We start from the raw sequence: 19,122 nt of genomic DNA, 5'->3' as shown, positions 1-19,122 counted from the left end.
CTGTGACACTAGTTATAGATTCGGATGCTTCACTTCAGGTTTACTGTATCCCTCTGACCTTCTTATTGACGATGAAACACAGAAATTGCATCGGAATTAAATACAAAAGGCACAATGCCGACTGAAGTACAAGAAGACTGACTCTTCTTACTGACTATGTTTTGAACCATATCTGTGACACTAGTTATAGCTTCCGATGCTTCACTTCAGGTTTACTGTATCCCTCTGACCTTCTTATTGACGATGAAACACAGAAATTGCACGGAATTAAATACAAAAGGCAGAATGCCGACTTAAGTACAATAAAACTGACTCTTCTTACTCTCTATGTTTTGAACCATTCCTGTGACACTAGTTATAGATTCCGATGCTTGACTTCAGGTTTACTGAAACCCTTGGACCTTCTTATTGACGATAAAACACAGAAATTGCATCGGAATTTAATACAAAAGTCACAATGCCGACTCAAGTACAATACGACTTACTCTTCTTACTGCCTATGTTATGAACCATTCCTGTGACACTAGTTATAGATTCCAATGCTTCACTTCAGGTTTACTGTATCCCTCTGACCTTCTTATTGACGATGAAACACAGAAATTGCATCGGAATTAAATACAAAAGGCACAATGCCGACTGAAGTACAAGAAGACTGACTCTTCTTACTGACTATGTTTTGAACCATTTCTGTGACACTAGTTATAGCTTCCGATGCTTCACTTCAGGTTTACTGTATCCCTCTGACCTTCTTATTGACGATGAAACACAGAAATTGAACGGAATTAAATACAAAAGGTAGAATGCCGACTTAAGTACAATAAAACTGACTCTTCTTACTCTCTATGTTTTGAACCATTCCTGTGACACTAGTTATAGATTCCGATGCTTGACTTCAGGTTTACTGAAACCCTTGGACCTTCTTATTGACGATTAAACACAGAAATTGCATTGGAATTTAATACAAAAGGCACAATGCCGACTCAAGTACAAGAAGACTTACTCTTCTTACTGTCTATGTTTTGAACCATTCCTGTGACACTAGTTATAGATTCCAATGCTTCACTTCAGGTTTACTGTATCCCTCTGACCTTCTTATTGACGATGAAACACAGAAATTGCATCGGAATTAAATAGAAAAGGCAGAGTGCCGAATTAAGTACAAGAAGACTGACTCTTCCTACTGTCTATGTTTTGAACCATTTATGTGACACTAGTTATATATTCGGATGCTTCACTTCAGGTTTACTGTATCCCTCTGACCTTCTTATTGACGATGAAACACAGAAATTGCACCGGAATAAAATACAAGAGGCACAATGCCGACTTAAGGACAAGAAGACTGACTCTTCTTACTGACTATGTTTTGAACCATTCCTGTGACACTAGTTATAGATTCCGATGCTTCACTTCACGTTTACTGTATCCCTCTGACCTTCTTATTGACGAAGACACACAGAAATTGCCTCGGGATTAAATAGAAAGGGCACAATGCCGTTTAAGTACAAGAAGACTGACTCTTCTTAATGTCTATGTTTTAAACCATTCCTGTGACACTAGTTATAGATTCCGATGCTTCACTCTAGGTTTAGTGTTTCCCTTGGACCTTCTTATTGACGATGAAACAATGAAATTGCATCGGAATTAAATACAAAAGGCACAATGCCGACTTAAGTACATGAAGACTGATTCTTCTTACTGACTATGTTTTGAACCATTCCTGTGACACTAGTTATAGATTCCGATGCTTCACATCAGGGTTACTGTATCCCTCTGACCTTCTTATTGACGATGAAATACAGAAATAGTATCAGAATTAAATACAAAAGTCACAATGCCTACTTAAGTACAAGAAGACTGACTCTTCCTTCTGTCTATGTTTTGATCCAATCCTGTGACACTAGTTATGGATTCCCATGCTTCACTTCAGGTTTACTGTATCCCTTCGACCTTCTTATTGACGATGAAACACAGAAATTGCATCGGAATTAAGTAGAAAACGCACAATGCCGACTTAAGTACAAGAAGACTGACTCATCCTAATGTCTATGTTTGAACCATACCATTGACACTTGTTATAGCTTCCGATGCTTCACTTCAGGTTTACTGTTTCCCTCGGACCTTCTTATTAACGATGAAACAATGAAATTGCATCGGAATTAAATACAAAAGGCACAATGCCGACTTAAGTACATGAAGACTGATTCTTCCTACTGACTATGATTTGAACCATTCCTGTGACACTACTTATAGAATCCGATGGTTCACTTCAGGTTTACTGAATCCGTTGGACCTTCTTATTGACGATGAAACACAGAAATTGCATCGGAATTAAATACAAAAGGCACAATGCCGACTTAAGTACAAGAAGACTGACTCATCCTACTGTCTATGTTTGAACCATTCCATTGACACTAGTTAAGGCTTCCGAAGCTTCACTTCAGGTTTACTGTTTCCCTTGCACCTTCTTAATAACGATGAGACAATGAAATTGCATCGGAATTAAATACAAAAGTCACAATGCCGACTTAAGTATATGAAGACTGACTCATCTTACTGTCTATGTTTTGAACCCTTTCTGTGACACTAGTTATAGATTCCGATGCTTCACTTCAGGGTTACTGTATCCCTCTGACCTTCTTAATGACGATGAAACACAGAAATTGCATCAGAATTAAATACAAAAGTCGCAATGCCTACTTAAGTACAAGAACACTGACTCTTCCATCTGTCTATGTTTTGATCCATTCCTGTGATACTAGTTATGGATTCCGATGCTTTACTTCAGGTTTACTGTATCCCTTGGACCTTCTTATTGACGATGAAACACAGAAATTGCATCGGAATTAATACAAAAGGCACAATTCTGACTTAAGTGCATGAAGACTGATTCTTCTTACTGACTACGTTTTATACCATTCCTGTGACACTAGTTATAGATTCCGATGGTTCACTTCAGGTTTACTGTATCCGTTGGACCTTCTTATTGACGATGAAACACAGAAATTGCATCGGAATTAAATACAAAAGGAACAATGCCGACTTAAGTACAAGAAGACTGACTCATCCTACTGTCTATGTTTGAACCATTCCCTTGACACTAGTTATAGCTTCCGAAGCTTCACTTCAGGTTTACTGTTTCCCTTGGACGTTCTTATTAACGATGAAACAATGAAATTGCATCGGAATTAAATACAAAAGGCGCAATGCCGACTTAACTACATGAAGACTGATTCTTCTTACTGTCTATGATTTGAACCATTCCTGTGACACTAGTGATAGATTGCGATCCTTCACCCCAGGTTTACTGTATCCCTTGCACATTCTTATTGACGATGAAACACAGAAATTGCATCGGAATGAAATACAAAAGGCACAATGCCGACTTAAGGACAAGAAGACTGTATCTTCTTACTGCCTATGTTCTGAACTATTCCTGTGATACTAGTTATAGATTCCGATGCCTCACTTCAGATTTACTGTATCCCTCTGACCTTCTTATTGACGATGAAACACAGAAATTGCATCGGAATTAAATTCGAAAGGCACAATGCCGACTTAAGTGCAAGGAGACTGACCCTTCTCACTGTCTATGTTTTGAACCATTCCTGTGACACTAGTTATAGGTTGTGATGCCTCACTTCAGGTTTACTGTATGCCTTGGATCTTCTTATTGACGATGAAACACAGAAATTGCATCAGAATTAAATACAAAAGGCACAATGCCGACTTAAGTACAAGAAGACTGACTCTTCTTACTGTCTATGTTTTGAACCATACCACTGACACTAGTTATAGTTACCGATGCTTCACTCCAGGTTTACTGTATCCCTTGGACCTTCTTATTGACGATGAAACACAGAAATTGCATCGGAATTAAATAGAAAAGGCACAATGCCGCCTAAAGTACAAGATGACTGACTCTTCTTACTGTCTATGTTTTAAACCATTCCTGCGACACTAGTTACAGCTTCCGATGCTTCACTCCAGGCTGAGGGTATCCCTTGGACCTTCTTATTGACGATGAAACACAGAAATTGCATCGGAATTAAATAGAAAAGGCACTATGCCGACTTAAGTACAAGATGACTGACTCTTCTTACTGACTATGTTTTGAGCCATTCCTGTGACACTAGTAATAGATTCCGATGCTTGACTTCAGGTTTACTGTATCCCTTGGACCTACTTATTGACGATGAAACACAGAAATTGCATCGGAATTAAATACAAAAGGCACAATACCAACTTAAGTACAATAAGACTGACTCTTCTTATTGTCTATGATTTGAACCACTCCTGTGACACTAGATATAGATTCCGTTGCTTCACTTCAGGTTTACTGCATCATTTGGACCTTCTTGTTGACGAAGAAACACAGAAATTAAATCGGAATTAAATACAAAAGGCAGAATGCCGACTTAAGTACAATAAAACTGACTCTTCTTACTCTCTATGTTTTGAACCATTCCTGTGACACTAGTTATAGATTCCGATGCTTGACTTCAGGTTTACTGAAACCCTTGGACCTTCTTATTGACGATAAAACACAGAAATTGCATCGGAATTTAATACAAAAGTCACAATGCCGACTCAAGTACAATAAGACTTACTCTTCTTACTGTCTATGTTTTGATCCATTCCTGTGACACTAGTTATAGATTCCGATGCTTCACTTCAGGTTTACTGTATCCCTCTGACCTTCTTATTGACGATGAAACACAGAAATTGGATAAGAATTAAATAGAAAAGGCACAATGAGGACTTAAGTACAAGAAGACTGACTCTTCTTACTGTCTATGTTTGAACCATTCCATTGACACTAGCTATAGCTTCCGATGCTTCACTTCAGGTTTATTGTTTCCCTTGGACCTTCTTATTAACGATGAAACAATGAAATTGCATCGGAATTAAATACAAAAGGCACAATGCCGACTTAAGTACATGAAGACTGATTCTTCTTACTGACTATGTTTTGAACCATTCCTGTGACACTAGTTATAGATTCCGATGCTTCACATCAGGGTTACTGTATCCCTCTGACCTTCTTATTGACGATGAAATACAGAAATAGTATCAGAATTAAATACAAAAGTCACAATGCCTACTTAAGTACAAGAAGACTGACTCTTCCTTCTGTCTTTGTTTTGATCCATTCCTGTGACACTAGTTATGGATTCCCATGCTTCACTTCAGGTTTACTGTATCCCTTCGACCTTCTTATTGACGATGAAACACAGAAATTGCATCGGAATTAAATAGAAAACGCACAATGCCGACTTAAGTACAAGAAGACTGACTCATCCTAATGTCTATGTTTGAACCATACCATTGACACTTGTTATAGCTTCCGATGCTTCACTTCAGGTTTACTGTTTCCCTCGGACCTTCTTATTAACGATGAAACAATGAAATTGCATCGGAATTAAATACAAAAGGCACAATGCCGACTTAAGTACATGAAGACTGATTCTTCCTACTGACTATGATTTGAACCATTCCTGTGACACTACTTATAGAATCCGATGGTTCACTTCAGGTTTACTGAATCCGTTGGACCTTCTTATTGACGATGAAACACAGAAATTGCATCGGAATTAAATACAAAAGGCACAATGCCGACTTAAGTACAAGAAGACTGACTCATCCTACTGTCTATGTTTGAACCATTCCATTGACACTAGTTAAGGCTTCCGAAGCTTCACTTCAGGTTTACTGTTTCCCTTGCACCTTCTTAATAACGATGAGACAATGAAATTGCATCGGAATTAAATACAAAAGTCACAATGCCGACTTAAGTATATGAAGACTGACTCTTCTTACTGTCTATGTTTTGAACCCTTTCTGTGACACTAGTTATAGATTCCGATGCTTCACTTCAGGGTTACTGTATCCCTCTGACCTTCTTAATGACGATGAAACACAGAAATTGCATCAGAATTAAATACAAAAGTCGCAATGCCTACTTAAGTACAAGAACACTGACTCTTCCATCTGTCTATGTTTTGATCCATTCCTGTGATACTAGTTATGGATTCCGATGCTTTACTTCAGGTTTACTGTATCCCTTGGACCTTCTTATTGACGATGAAACACAGAAATTGCATCGGAATTAAATACAAAAGGCACAATGCTGACTTAAGTGCATGAAGACTGATTCTTCTTACTGACTACGTTTTATACCATTCCTGTGACACTAGTTATAGATTCCGATGGTTCACTTCAGGTTTACTGTATCCGTTGGACCTTCTTATTGACGATGAAACACAGAAATTGCATCGGAATTAAATACAAAAGGAACAATGCCGACTTAAGTACAAGAAGACTGACTCATCCTACTGTCTATGTTTGAACCATTCCCTTGACACTAGTTATAGCTTCCGAAGCTTCACTTCACGTTTACTGTTTCCCTTGGACGTTCTTATTAACGATGAAACAATGAAATTGCATCGGAATTAAATACAAAAGGCGCAATGCCGACTTAACTACATGCAGACTGATTCTTCTTACTGTCTATGATTTGAACCATTCCTGTGACACTAGTGATAGATTGCGATCCTTCACCCCAGGTTTACTGTATCCCTTGCACATTCTTATTGACGATGAAACACAGAAATTGCATCGGAATGAAATACAAAAGGCACAATGCCAACTTAAGGACAAGAAGACTGTATCTTCTTACTGCCTATGTTCTGAACTATTCCTGTGATACTAGTTATAGATTCCGATGCCTCACTTCAGATTTACTGTATCCCTCTGACCTTCTTATTGACGATGAAACACAGAAATTGCATCGGAATTAAATTCGAAAGGAATAATGCCGACTTAAGTGCAAGGAGACTGACCCTTCTCACTGTCTATGTTTTGAACCATTCCTGTGACACTAGTTATAGGTTGTGATGCCTCACTTCAGGTTTACTGTATCCCTTGGATCTTCTTATTGACGATGAAACACAGAAATTGCATCAGAATTAAATACAAAAGGCACAATGCCGACTTAAGGACAAGATGACTGACTCTTCTTACTGACTATGTTTGGACCTTTCCTGTGACACAAGTTATGGATTCTGATGCTTCACTCCAGGTTTACTGTATCCCTTGGACGTTCTTATTGACGATGAAACACAGAAATTGCATCGGAATTAAATACAAAATGCACAATGACGACTTAAGTATAAGAAGACTGACTCTTCTTACTGTCTATGTTTTGAAACATTCCTGTGACACTAGCTATAGATTCCGATGCTTCACTTAATTATTACTGTATCCCTCTGACCTTATTGACTATGAAACACAGAAATTGCATCGGAATTAAATACGAAAGGCACAATACCGCCTTAGGTACAAGAAGACTGACTCTTCTTACTGTCTATGTTTTGAACCACTCCTGTGATACTAGATATAGATTCCGATGCTTCACTTTAGGTTTACTGTATCATTTGGACCTTCTTGTTGACGATGAAACACAGAAATTACATCGAAATTAAATACAAAAGGCACAATGCCGACTATCTGTGACAAGTACAAAAAGACTGACTCTTCTTACTTGATATGATTTGTACCATTCCTGTGACACTAGTTATACATTCCGATGCTTCACTTCAGGTGTACTGTATCCCTCTGACCTTCTTATTGACGATGAAACACAGAAATTGGATAGGAATTAAATAGAAAAGGCACAATGAGGACTTAAGTACAAGAAGACTGACCCTTCTTACTGTCTATGTTTTGAACCATTCCTGTGACACTAGTTATAGATTCCGATGCCTGACTTCAGGTTTACTGTATCCCATGGAACTTCTTATTGACGATGAAACACAGAAATTGCATCGGAATTTAATGCAAAAGGCACAATGCCGACTCAAGTACAAGAAGACTGACTCTTCTGATTGTCTATGTTTTGAACCACTCCTGTGACACTAGTTATAAATTCCGATGCCTCAATTCAGGTTTACTGTATCGGTCTGACCTTCTTATATACGATGAAAGACAGAAATTGCATCGGAATTAAATACAAAATGCACAATGCCGACTTAAGTACATGAAGACTGAGTCTTCTTACTGTCTATGTTTTGAACCATTTCTGTGACACTAGTTATAGATTCCGATGCTTCACTTCAGGGTTACTGTATATCTCTGACCTTCTTATTGACGATGAAACCCAGAAATTGCATCGGAATTAAATACAAAAGGCACAATGCCGACTTAAGTACAAGAATACTGACTCATCCTATTGTCTATGTTTTACCATTCCATTGACACTAGTTATAGCTTCCGATGCTTCACTTCAGGATTACGGTTTCCCTTGGACCTTCTTATTAACGATGAAACAATGAAATTGCATCGGAATTAAATACAAAAGGCACAATGCCGACTTAAGTACATGTAGACTGATACTTCTTACTGACTATGTTTTGAACCATTCCTGTGACACTAGTTATAGATTCCGATGCTTCCCTTCAGGTTTACTGTATCCGTTGGACCTTCTTATTGACGATGAAACACAGAAATTGCATCGGAATTAAATAGAAAAGGCACAATGCCGACTTAAGTACAAGAAGACTGACTCTTCTAACTGACTATGTTTTGAACCATTCGTGTGACACTAGTTATACAATCCGATGCTTCACTTCAGGTTTACTGTATCCCTTGGACCGTCTTATTGGCGATGAAACACAGAAATTGCATCGGAATTAAATACAAAAGGCACAATGCCGACGTTAGTGCAAAAAGACTGACTCTTCCTTCTGTCTATGTTTTGATCCATTCCTGTGACACTAGTTATGGATTCCGATGCTTCACTTCAGGTTTACTGTATCCCTTGGACCTTCTTATTGACGATGAAACACAGAAATTGCATCGGAATTAAATACAAAAGGCACAATGCCGACTTAAGTACAAAAAGACTGACTCTTCATACTGTCTATGATTTGAACCATTCCTGTGACACTAGTTATAGATTCCGATGCTTCACTTCAGGTTTACTGTATCCGTTAGACCTTCTTATTGACGATGAAACACAGAAATTGCATCGGAATTAAATAGAAAAGGCACAATGCCGACTTAAGTACAAGAAGACTGACTCTTCTAACTGACTATGTTTTGAACCATTCGTGTGACACTAGTTATACAATCCGATGCTTCACTTCAGGTTTACTGTATCCCTTGGACCGTCTTATTCACGATGAAACACAGAAATTTCATCGGAATTAAATAGAAAACGCACAATGCCGACTTAAGTACAAGATGACTGACTCTTCCTACTGTCTATGTTTTGAACCATTCCTGTGACACTAGTTTTAGATTCCGATGCTTCACTTCAGCTTTACTGTATCCCTCTGACATTCTTATTGACGATGAAACACAGAAATTGCAGCGAAATTAAATACAAAAGCACAATGCCGACTTAAGTACAAGGAGACTGACTCTTCCTACAGACTAGGCTTTGAACCATTCCTGTGACACTAGTTATAGATTCCGATGCTTCACTTCAGGTTTACTGAATCCCTTGGACGACAAAACACAGAAATTGCATCGGAAATAAATGCAAAAGGCACAATGCCTACTTAAGTATAAGAAGACTGACTGTTCTTACTGCCGGCCGAAGTGGCCGTGCGGTTAAAGGCGCAGCAGTCTGGAACCGCAGGACCGCTACGGTCGCAGGTTCGAATCCTGCCTCGGGCATGGATGTTTGTGATGTCCTTAGGTTAGTTAGGTTTAACTAGTTCTAAGTTCTAGGGGACTAATGACCTCAGCAGTTGAGTCCCATAGTGCTCAGAGCCATTTGAACCATTTGAACTGTTCTTACTGTCTATGTTTTGAACCATTCCTGTGACACTAGTTATAGATTCCTATGCTTCACTTCAGGTTTACTGTTTCCCTTGGACCTTCTTATTAACGATGAAACAATGAAATTGCATTGGAATTAAATACAAAAGGCACAATGCCGACTTAAGTACAAGAAGACTGATTCTTCTTACTGACTACGATTTGAACCATTCCTGTGGCACTGGTTATAGATTCCGATGCTTCACTTCAGGTTTACTGTATCCCTTGGACCTTCTTATTGACGATGAAACCCAGTTATTGCATCGGAATTAAATACAAGAGGCACAATGCCGACTTAAGTACAAGAAGGCTGACTCTTCTTACTGTCTATGCTTTGAACCATTCCTGTGACACTAGTTATAGATTCCGATGCTTCACTCCAGGTTTACTGTATCCCTTGCACCTTCTTATTGGCGATGAAACACTGAAATTGCATCGGAATTAAATACAAAAGGCACAATGCCGACTTAAGGACAAGAAGACTGTATCTTCTTACTGCCTATGTTTTGAACCATTCCTGTGACACTAGTTATAGATTCCGATGCTTCACTTAAGGTTTACTATATCCCTCTGACCTTCTTATTGACGATGAAACACAGAAATTGCATCGGAATTAAATACAAAAGGCACAATGCCGACTTAAGGATAAGAAGACAGACTCTTCTTACTGACTATGTTTGAACCATTCCTGTGACACTAGTTAAAGATTCCGATGCTTCACTTCATGTTCACTGTATCCCTCTGACACTCTTATTGACGATGGAACACAGAAACTGCATCGGAATTAAATAGAAAAGGCACAATGCCGACTTAAGTACAAGAAGTCTGACTCTTCTCACTATGTTTGAACCATTCCTGTGACACTAGTTTTAGATTCCGATGCTTTACTTCAGCCTTACTGTATCCCTCTAACCTTCTTATTGACGATGAAACACAGAAATTGCAGCGGAATTAAGTACAAAAGGCACAAATCCGACTTAAGTACAAGAAGACTGACTCTTCCTACAGACTAGGTTTTGAACCATCCCTATGACACTAGTTTGAGATTCCGATGCTTCACTTCAGGTTTACTGAATCCCTTGGAACTTCTTATTGACGACAAAACACAGAAATTGCATCGGAATTAAATACAAAAGGCAGAATGCCGACTTAAGTACAAGAAGACGGACTGTTCTTGCTGTCTATGTTTTGAACCATTCCTGTGACAGTAGTTATAGATTACGATTCTTCACACCAGGTTTACTGTATCCCTTGAACATTCTTATTGACGAGGAAACACCGAAATAGCATCGGATTTAAATAAAAAAGGCACAATGCCGTCTTAGGTACAAGAAGACTGACGCTTGTTACTGACTATGTTTTGAACCATCCCTGTGACACTAGTTATAGATTCCGATGCTTCACTTCAGGTTTACTGTATCCCTCTGACCTTCTTATTGACGATGAAACACAGAAATTGCATCGGAATTAAATACAAAAGGCACAATGCCGACTTAAGTACAAGAAGACTGACTCTTCTTACTGTCTATGATTTGAACCATTCCTGTGACACTAGTTATAGATTCCGATGCTTCGCTCCAGGTTTACTGTATCCCTTGGACCTTCTTATTGACGATGAAACTCAGAAATTGCATCGGAATTAAATACAAAAGGCACAATGCCGACTATAGTACAAGAAGACTGACTCTTCTCACTGACGATGTTTTGAACCATTCCTGTGACACTAGTTATAGATTCCGATGCTTCACTTCAGGTTTACTGTATCCCTTGGACCATCTTATTAACGATGAAAAACATAAATTGCATCGGAAGTAAATACAAAAGGCACAATGCCGACTTAAGTACAAGAAGACTGACTCTTCCTACTGTCTATGTTTTGAACCATTCCTGTGACACTTGTTATAGATTCCGATGCTTCACTTCAGGTTTACTGTATCCCTCTGACTTTCGTATTACGATGAAACACAGAAATTGCACCGGAATTAAATACAAAAGGCACAATGCCGACTTAAGAACAAGAAGACTGACTCTTCTTACTGTCTATGTTTTGAACCATTCCTGTGACACTAGTTATAGATTCCGATGCTTCACTTTCGGTTTACTGTATCCCTCTGACTTTCTTATTGACGATGAAACACAGATATTGCACCGGAATTAAATACAAAAGGCACAACGCCGACTTAAAGACAAGAAGACTGACCCGTATTACTTACTATGTTTTGAACCATTCCTGTGACACTAGATATAGATTTAGATGCTTCACTTCAGGTTTACTGTATCCCCCTGACCTTCTTATTGACGATGAAACACAGAAATTGCCTCGGAATTAAATAGAAAAGGCACAATGCCGACTTAAGTACAAGAAGACTGACTCTTCTTACTGTCTATGTTTTGAAACATTCCTGTGACACTAGTTATAGATTCCGATCCTTCACTCCAGGTTTAGTGTATCCCTCTGACCTGCTTATTGACGATGAAACACAGAAATTGCAACGGAATTAAATACAAAAGGCACAATGCCGACTTAAGTGCAGGAAGACTGATTCTTCTTACTGTCTATGTTTTGAACCATTCCTTATACCCTAGTTATAGGTTCTGATGCTTCACTTCAGGCTTACTGTATCCCTTGGATCTTCTTATTGTCGATGAAAAACAGAAATTGCATCGGACTTAAATACAAAAGGCACAATGCCGACTTAAGGACAAGAAGACAGACTCTTCTCACTGACTATCTTTTGAACCATTCCTGTGACACTTGTTATAGATTCCGATGCTTCACTCCAGGTTTACTGTATCCCTTGCACCTTCTTATTGACGATGAAACACTGAAATGGCATTGGAATTAAATACAAAAGGCACAATGCCGACTTAAGGACAGGAAACTGTATCTTCATACTGCCTATGCTTTGAACCATTCCCGTGACACTAGTTATAGATTCCGATGCTTCACTTCAGGTTTACTGTATCCCTCTGACCTTCTTATTGACGATGAAACACAGAAATTGCATCGGAATTAAATACAAAAGGCACAATGCCGACTTAAGAATAAGAAGACAGACTCTTCTTACTGACTATGTTTGAACCATTCCTGTGACACTAGTTAAAGATTCCGATGCTTCACTTCAGGTTCACTGTATCCCTCTGACACTCTTATTGACGATGGAAAACAGAAACAGCATCGGAATTAATTAGAAAAGGCACAATGCCGACTTAAGTACAAGAAGTCTGACTCTTCTCACTGACAATGTTTTGAACCATTCCTGTGACACTAGTTATACAATCCGATGCTCCACTTCAGGATTACTGTATCCCTTGGACCGTCTTATTGGCGATGAAACACAGAAATTGCATCGGAATTAAATAGAAAAGGCACAATGGCGACATAAGAACAAGAAGACTCACTCTTCCTACAGACTAGGTTTTGAACCATTCCTGTGACACTAGTTAGAGATTCCGATGCTTCACTTCAGGTTTCCTGAATCCCTTGGACCTTCTTATTGACGACAAAACACAGAAATTGCATCGGAATTAAATACAAAAGGCACAATGCCGACTTAAGTACAAGAAGACTGACTGTTCTTACTGTCTATGTTTTGAACCATTCCTGTGACAGTAGTTATAGATTCCGACTCTTCACACCAGGATTACTGTATCCCTTGGACCTTCTTATTGACGATGAAACACCGAAATAGCAGCGGATTGAAATAGAAAAGCACATTGCCGACTTAGGTACAAGAAGACTGACTCTTGATACTGACTATGTTTTGAACCATCCCTGTGACACTAGTTATAGAGTCCGATGCTTCACTCCAGGTTTACTATATCTCTTGGACCTCCTAATTGACGATGAAACACAGAAATTGCATCGGAATTAAATAGAAAAGGCACAATGCCGACTTAAGTACAAGAAGACTGACTCTTCTCACTGGCTATGTTTTGAACCATTCCTGTGACACTAGTTATACAGTCCGATGCTTCACTTCAGGTTTACTGTATCCCTTGGACCGTCTTATTGACAATGAAACACAGAAATTGCATCGGAATTAAATAGAAAAGGCACAATGCCGACTTAAGTACAAGATGACTGACTCTTCCTACAGACTAGGTTTTGAACCATTCCTGTGACACTAGTTATAGATTCCGATGCTTCACTTCAGGTTTACTGTATCCCTTGGACCTTTTTATTTACGATGAAACACAGAAATTGCATCGGAATTAAATACAAAAGGCACAATGCCGACTTAAGTACATGAAGACTGACTCTCCTTACTGACTATGTTTTGAACCATTCCTGTGACACTAGTTATAGATTCCGATGCTTCACTTCAGGTTTACTGTATCCCTTGGATCTTCTTATTGACGATGAAACACCGAAATTGCATGGGAATTAAATACAAAAGGCACAATGCCGACTTAAGGACAAGAAGACTGACTCTTCCTACTGTCTATGTTTGAACCATTCCATTGACACTAGTTATAGATTCCTATGCTTCACTTCAGGTTTACTGTTTCCCTTGGACCTTCTTATTAACGATGAAACAATGAAATTGCATCGGAATTAAATAGAACAGGCACAATGCCGACTTAAGTACAAGAAGACTGATTCTCCTTACTGACTATGTTGGAACCATTCCTGTGACACTAGTTATAGATTCCGATGCCTCACTCCAATTTTACTGTATCCCTTGCACCTTCTTATTGACGATGAAACACTGAAATTGCATTGGATTTAAATACAAAAGGCACAATGCCGACTTAAGGACAAGAAGACTGTGTCTTCTTACTGCCTATGCTTTGAACCTTTCCCGTGACACTAGTTATAGATTCCGATGCTTCACTTCAGGTTTACTGTATCCCTCGGACCTTCTTATTGACAATGAAACACAGAAATTGCATCGGAATTAAATACAAAAGGCACAATGCCGACTTAAGGATAAGAAGACAGACTCTTCTTACTGACTATGTTTGAACCATTCCTGTGACACTAGTTATACAATCCGCTGCTTCACTTCAGGTTTACTGTATCCCTTGGACCGTCTTATTGGCGATGAAACACAGAAATTGCATCGGAATTAAATAGAAAAGGCACAATGCCGACTTAAGTACAAGAAGACAGACTCTTCTTACTGTCTATGATTTGAACCATTCCTGTGACACTAGTTATAGATTCCGATGCTTCACTTCAGGTTTACTGTATCCCTTGGACCTTCTTATTGACGATGAAACCCAGAAATTTCATCGGAATAAATACAAGAGGCACAATGCAGACTTAAGTACAAGAAGGCTGACTGTTCTTACTGTCTATGCTTTGAAACATTCCTGTGACACTAGTTATAGATTCCGATGCTTCACTCCAGGTTTACTGTATCCCTTGCACCTTCTTATTGACGATGAAACACTGAAATTGCATCGGAATTAAATACAAAAGGCACAATGCCGACTTAAGGACAAGAAGACTGTATCTTCTTACTGTCTATGATTTGAACCATTCCTGTGACACTAGTTATAGGTTCTGATGCTTCACTACAGGTTTACTGTATCCCTTGGATCTGCTTATTGACGATGAAACACAGAAATTGGATCGAAATTAAATACAAAAGGCACAATGCCGACTTAAGTATGAGAAGACAGACTCTTCTTACTGACTATGTTTGAACCATTCCTGTGACACTAGTTAAAGATTCCAATGCCTCACTTCATGTTGACTGTATCCCTATGACACTCTTATTGACGATGGAACACAGAAACAGCATCGGAATTAAATAGAAAAGGCACAATGCCGACTTAAGTACAAGAAGTCTGACTCTTCTCACTGACTATGTTTTGAACCATTCCTGTGACACTAGTTATACAATCCGATGCTTCACTTCAGGTTTACTGTATCCCTTGGACCGTCTTATTGACGATGAAACACAGATATTGCATCGGAACTAAATACAAATGGCACAATGCCGACTTAAGTACAAGAAGACTGACTCTTCTTACTGTCTATGTTTTGAATCATTCCTGTGACACTAGTTATAGATTCCGATGCTTCACTCCAGGTTTACTGTATCCCTTGGACCTTCTTATTGACGATGAAACACCGAAATTGCATTGGAATTAAATACAAAAGGCACAATGCCGACTTAAGTACATGAGGACTGACTTTCCTTACTGACAATGCTTTGAATCATTCCTGTGACACTAGTTATAGATTCCGTTGCTTCACTTCAGGTTTACTGTATCCCTCTGAACTTCTTATTGACGATGGAACACAGAAACAGCATCGGAATTAAATAGAAAAGGCACAATGCCGACTTAAGTACAAGAAGTCTGACTCTTCCCACTGACTATGTTCTGAACCATTCCTGTGACACTAGTTATAGATTCCGATGCTTCACTTCAGGATTCCTGTATCCCTTGGACCATCTTATTAACGATGAAAAACATAAATTGCATCGGAAGTAAATACAAAAGGCACAATGCCGACTTAAGTACAAGAAGACTGACTCTTCCTACTGTCTATGTTTTGAACCATTCCTGTGACACTTGTTATAGATTCCGATGCTTCACTTCAGGTTTACTGTATCCCTCTGACTTTCGTATTGACGTTGAAACACAGAAATTGCACCGGAATTAAATACAAAAGGCACAATGCCGACTTAAGGATTAGAAGACTGACTCTTCTTACTGTCTATGTTTTGAACCATTCCTGTGACACTAGTTATAGATTCCGATGCTTCACTTTTGGTTTTCTGTATCCCTCTGACTTTCTTATTGACGATGAAACACAGAAATTGCACCGGAATTAAATACAAAAGGCACAATGCCGACTTAAGGACAAGAAGACTGACTCGTCTTACTGACTATGTTTTGAACCATTCCTACTACACTAGTTATAGATTCCGATGCTTCACTCCAGGTTTAGTGTATCCCTTGGACCTTCTTATTGACGATGAAACACAGAAATTGCATCGGAATTAAATAGAAAAGGCACAATGCATACTTAAGTACAAGAAGACTGACTCTTCTTACTGTCTATGTTTTGAACCATTCCTGTGACACTAGTTTTGGATTCCGATGCTTCACTTCAGGTTTACTGTATCCCTCTGACCTTCTTATTGACGATGAAACACAGAAATTGCAGCGGAATTAAGTACAAAAGGAACAATTCCGACTTAAGTACAAGAAGACTGACTCTTCCTACAGACTAGGTTTTGAACCATTCCTGTGACACTAGTTAGAGATTCCGATGCTTCACTTCAGGTTTACTGAATCCCTTGGACCTTCTTGTTGACGACAAAACACAGAATTTGCATCGGAATTAAATACAAAAGGCACAATGCCGACTTAAGTACAAGATGACTGACTGTTCTTACTGTCTATGTTTTGAACCATTCCTGTGACAGTAGTTATAGATTCCGATGCTTCACTTCCGGTTTACTGTATCCCTTTTACCTTCTTATTGACGATGAAACACCGAAATTGCATTGGAATTAAATACAAAAGGCACAATGCCGACTTAAGTACATGAGGACTGACTCTCCTTACTGACTATGCTTTGAACCATTCCTGTGACACTAGTTATGGATTCCGATTCTTCACTTCAGCTTTAGTGTATCCCTCTGAACCTCTTATTGACGATGAAACACAGAAATTGCATCGGAATTAAATACAAAAGGCACAATGCCGACTTAAGTACAAGAACACTGACTCTTCTTACTGTCTATGATTTGAACCATTCCTGTGACACTAGTTATAGATTCCGATGCTTCACTTCAGGTTTACTGTATCCCTTGGACCTTCTTATCGACGATGAAACCCAGAAATTTCATCGGAATTAAATACAAGAGGCACAATGCAGACTTAAGTACAAGAAGACTGACTCTTCTTACTGTCTATGCTTTGAAACATTCCTGTGACACTAGTTATAGATTCCGATGCTTCACTCCAGGTTAACTGTATCCCTTGCACCTTCTTATTGACGATGAAACACTGAAATTGCATCGGAATTAAATACAAAAGGCACAATGCCGACTTAAGGACAAGAAGACTGTTTCTTCTTACTGCCTATGTTTTGAACCATTCCTGTGACACTAGTAATAGATTCCGATGCTTCACATCAGGTTTACTGTATCCCTCTGACCTTCTTATTGCCGATGAAACACAGAAATTGCATCGGAATTAAATACAAAAAGCACAATGCCGACTTAAGTGCAAGAAGACTGACTCTTCTTACTGTCTATGATTTGAACCATTCCTGTGACATTAGTTATAGGTTCTGATGCTTCACTACAGGTTTACTGTATCCCTTGGATCTTCCTGTTGACGATGAAACACAGAAATTGCATCGAAATTAAATACAAAAGGAACAATGCCGACTTAAGGATAAGAAGACAGACTCTTCTTACTGACTATGTTTGAACCATTCCTGTGACACTAGTTAAAGATTCCGATGCTTCACTTCAGGTTTACTGAATCCCTTGGACCTTCTTATTGACGACGAAACACAGAAATTGCATCGGAATCAAATACAAAAGGCACAATGCCGACTTAAGTACAAGAAGACTGACTCTTCCTACAGACTAGGTTTTGAACCATTCCTGTGACACTAGTTAGAGATTCCGATGCTTCACTTCAGGTTTACTGAATCCCTTGGACCTTCTTATTGACGACGAAACACAGAAATTGCATCGGAATTAAATACAAAAGGCACAATGCCGACTTAAGTACAAGAAGACTGACAGTTCTTACTGTCTATGTTTTGAACCATTCCTGTGACAGTAGTTATAGATTCCGATTCTTCACACCAGGTTTACTGTATCCCTTGGACCTTCTTATTGACGATGAAACACCGAAATAGCATCGGATTTAAATAGAAAAGGCACAATGCCGACTTAGGTACAAGAGGACTGACTCTTGTTACTGACTATGTTTTGAACCATCCCTGTGACACTAGTTATAGATTCCGATGCTTCACTTCAGGTTTACTGTATCCCTCTGACCTTCTTATTGACGATGAAACACAGAAATTGCATCGGAATTAAATACAAAAGGCACAATGCCGACTTATGTACAAGAAGACTGACTCTTCTTACTGTCTATATTTTGAACCATTCCTGTGACACTAGTTATAGATTCCGATGCTTCCCTCCAGGTTTACTGTATCCCTTGAACCTTTTTATTGACGATGAAATTCAGAAATTGCATCGGAATTAAATAGAAAAGGCACAATGCCGACTAAAGTAGAAGAAGACTGACTCTTCTCACTGACTATGTTTTGAACCATTCCTGTGACACTAGTTATAGATTCCGATG

Source organism: Schistocerca serialis, chromosome 2, assembly GCF_023864345.2.
Source record: "Schistocerca serialis cubense isolate TAMUIC-IGC-003099 chromosome 2, iqSchSeri2.2, whole genome shotgun sequence".
Taxonomy (NCBI): domain Eukaryota; kingdom Metazoa; phylum Arthropoda; class Insecta; order Orthoptera; family Acrididae; genus Schistocerca; species Schistocerca serialis.
This window is presented reverse-complemented; position numbering follows the sequence as displayed.